Source organism: Nicotiana sylvestris, chromosome 4, assembly GCF_000393655.2.
Source record: "Nicotiana sylvestris chromosome 4, ASM39365v2, whole genome shotgun sequence".
In the NCBI taxonomy this organism is placed as follows: domain Eukaryota; kingdom Viridiplantae; phylum Streptophyta; class Magnoliopsida; order Solanales; family Solanaceae; genus Nicotiana; species Nicotiana sylvestris.
This window is the reverse complement of record NC_091060.1, coordinates 42,122,226-42,126,019: the sequence shown is the minus strand read 5'-3', so window position 1 is coordinate 42,126,019 and position 3,794 is coordinate 42,122,226. Positions and strand designations below refer to the sequence as shown.

General features: G+C 36.7%; 1 long non-coding RNA gene across 1 annotated transcript; it reads left to right on the top strand.

The window, feature by feature from the left end:
- The first annotated feature begins 468 nt into the window (after positions 1 to 468).
- On the top strand, positions 469 to 3,367 carry LOC104211528 (uncharacterized). Its single transcript, XR_707170.2, has 2 exons — positions 469 to 924; positions 2,865 to 3,367. It is a non-coding gene; the product is annotated as an uncharacterized lncRNA (long non-coding RNA).
- Positions 3,368 to 3,794: the final 427 nt, after the last annotated feature.

Genomic DNA, 3,794 nt, shown 5'->3' with positions numbered 1-3,794 from the left:
TCCAAGTCAAGAAAAATTTGTACAAGGTGGTGGGGAGGGGGGGGGGGAGTTTTAGGTGTGGTGGCGACAGTTGGGCCGAGAATGGGTGTTAATTGTGGCTTTGACTGACGTCTGGCCGGAGTAATACAAAGCGCATATTGGACCCTATCTATTTCGGAAGCTACTTTTTCAGACACAGGTGCTGCTATAACGTATTGATTCTTTAGTTAGATTGTTGAAGACGTTCGTCAAACAAGTCACGTAGATTTGCCAAGGTTGACCCCAAAATTTTCGAAATATGTTGTCGTGCAGCTAGGCGAAGCCACATGATGATAAGAACCGACTATCCTTCGTCAAAAAATTGCACTATGTACATAAATAAAATACTATGTTTTAGAGGTATATAACACATATTGAATGCTCTTTGTCGAAAATATTTTTCACTTTTTTAAAAATTAAACAGCCTTGGAGAAAATTCTAGGCAATCAGAATACTGCATCCTAAATGACGAAAGTTCAATAGCCGAAAGCATCATTAGTTTAGGTTCTAGCTGCTTTTTGAAGAATGAGCCGATAGGTGTCTATTTGTATAGAAAATAGCTGCTGATAGATTCCAGTAGTCGATATGCTTTGTGTGCTGAGGCAAGCACTAGGCGTTCTCATTACATTTTACTTTACTGCTATTAATAAGCGAGAACCGAGAGGAGCTTCCGGTTCAAGTGAATTTCCAAAAAAAAACCATAGAATTTTACTTTATTCCATTTTTGTCCATGTTTTCTATTAGCACCCCCAGCTTATACAAAAGCCCAACACCTGTGAATTTGTATGAACAATTGTGCTGTATAAGAAGTCCTAATCATCTGCTCATCTTCTCTCCATCGTGGTCTCTACTTTTTTTGTGTCATTTTTCGATCTACTCGATTGTCTCAGTTGCTTCTCTTGCCAGGTGAGTGCTAAAATTTGTTATTCACCGTTCAAATTGACAATTATTTGGGTCCTTTGTTGGGTTACCTCTGTTTTCGCTGATGTCTGTGTGGTTACTTCTTTTACGATTACTGCAATTTGTAGAGTCTTATATGCTTGAGTATAATGGGAAAACAAATTAAATCTGTGTTGATCAAAACTCCAGGAATTGATTTTGCCTTTGTTAAAGTATTGGGTTTTTTCCCCTTTCGATAAGTAAAGTGATGTCAAAGTGTTGGGCTTTCCTCTGCCAGGAAGTACTAAATTAGGAGTTAGCTTTTTTTTTTTTTGGGGGGGGGGGGGGGGGGGGGGGGGCATCCATTTCAGAGATCAAGTTTGTACTAGACTTGATGCCTCAAAGTAGTATTATTTGAAGCACCAGACTATACTTTGATGATTTGACTATGCAGTATTACCTGATAGTCTCTACTGAGTCTATTTATCCAGCAGAAAGCTGTAGCAATACAAGGTTTGCTGACATAAACTAACTGCTTAATCTCTAATAACAGGTCAAACACTGTGTGTATCGAATTTTAGCTTAATCAACAAAGATTTCAAGCAGAAGAGTTTACCAAGAGTTAAGTGTTAAAGATAAGCAATTTTTTAGTTTATCCTTTTTAAATATGCCCATCCAGCCCAATTACAATTGAGGAGATGACAAATGGGCATACTCATAGCCATTCGTATATGTCAACAAAGTTTTCTGTAAAACTTTTTCAGGAATTACTTGAACGACATCTTAAGAGTTAATACAGTATCCTTTTTGTATCCGCTGCAATATTTCGTTCACCTATAGTACAGTAAATATCTAAAATTGCCAAGTGCGTGTCCTCATGCTGAAGTTTCAACTGAGTTTCTGTATTGACATAATGATCGCAAGAAGTCGATCTACCATGAAGTTGAGAAACTTTCAAGGAGTAAGCTAAATATTCCCGAAGAAGTATAAATGTACTTTCAGCATTGCTTTGAGCATCCTAGAAGGTTATTTAAGAAGGATACCTAGAATCATTAACTAAAAACTGCATTTCAGGTGATAAATAAAGCTGGCAAATTTTAGATGTGCTAGCTGTTAGTTATAACATAATATGTATTTTACTCTTGATGCAATTTTAGAACTTGATCGATGATGCCAAAGCCCCGTCTCCTGGGTCCTTTGGACATGGAATCTTGGCCTTGGTCAAGGTCAAATTTGTGGCTTAGTTTGAAAAGACCTAACTGGGTCTGCGTACATATTACCCTCCCCAGACCCCACTTGTGGGATTATACTGGGTCGTTGTTGTTGTTGTTTGAAAAGACTTAACATTGAGACAAGGCACAATTTCAGACTTTTGCTTTTCTTTGTTTTTGTTATGTAGGGTCTGCATTAAATACACACTGTGAGGGCAACATGTGTGACAAAATTACTTGGCCTCATTGTGCCTGTTTAATTTGGCATCTGTCCATTATATTGTTAGATGTGTATTTTAGTCATTATTGAAATAGAGAAAAAGGAGGATAGTACATCTGTACATGCCCTAGAAAGCAAAAGGGAACTGCACTAATATTTGGCCATAGGTTGAAATAGATATAGCTGTCTCTCTGTGAATCTTATGAATGATATTCTGGCAATGTTTACAATGGTGGTAATATATTGAATAGGCAATAGATATGATGAAAGCAGGGGGAATTTTAGTGCAGCAATAGTGTGCAGAAGGTAGACTGACATGGATGAGAAGGATGTGTCTGCAGTTAGAAGGGAAAAAAAAAACAGATCCACCACTAGAACCTTTGTCACACTTTTTAAAGTTTTACCCCACAAAGCTAATGACGCACGTTTGGTTTCTCTCTTCTTTTCTTTGTTGTGCGAATCTACTTTTGGTTCCTGTTTTCTTTCTAATGTGAGTCTACTTTTGTTTCCCATTGCTTCCCCATCTCCCTTTTCAGCTCAAGGAAATGGTGAAAAGATGGTTGTGGTAGAACTCACATTTGATGTAGAAGTCCAAAAAACAACTCACATTTGATGTAGAAGTCCAAAAAACAACTCACATTTGATGAAAAATCTGCAGCAGTTGTTCTATTCTGACCATGACACACTACCATCCAGGATAGTTATAGTTGAATTACTGAAAATTATCGGCAAGAAAAACCTGAACCAAAAGTTTGTGCAGATAGAGAGAAACCCGGACCAAATGATTCTGCCAATAGAGAGCTCTAGAATAGAATTGACATGTCGATGCTGCTGTTTTTCCAGTGCGACTTCCCTTTATTCTTGATGATGATAGAAGGATTTTTGTTGGACTTCATACTGTTGAAGTTTTCCCAGTATTTAACAAAATGTAGGAGTTGTATAAAATATTTTCTTTCCTGAAGTAAGTATCAATCTGATGAGAATATTTGAGCTGTAATACAATTTTTTATTTTCTATTACAGATCTTTATTTCTTTTCATGGTGCAGTAACTAATAAGATTTGGAAGTATTGCAATAGCATGACTGGTTAAATGGGCGTGTTGGGTCAATTTTGGGCGGGTCAAAATGGGTTGAGTCAATAATTCGACCCGCCCAAAAGTTACTTGGGCTAAGATGGGTTGGGTCAAGATGGGTTAAAATTCGGGTCATAACCCAACCCGCCCAACTCTTATTAAACTTTAATTAATATGTGTTATTTTCTTATAAATTGTATAATTACTAAATAAGGCTTTTTTGCTTTTGTTATGGTCATATTTAAAATATTAAACAAAAAATAAAATTATTTTTAAGATATTTTGACAAACTTGCTCATGGATCAATTTGGGCTAAAAATTAGCCCAACTTTAAATCGGTTGAAATGAGTTGGGTTAAGATGAGCTAAGTTTAATAAATGGGCGGGTCAATAA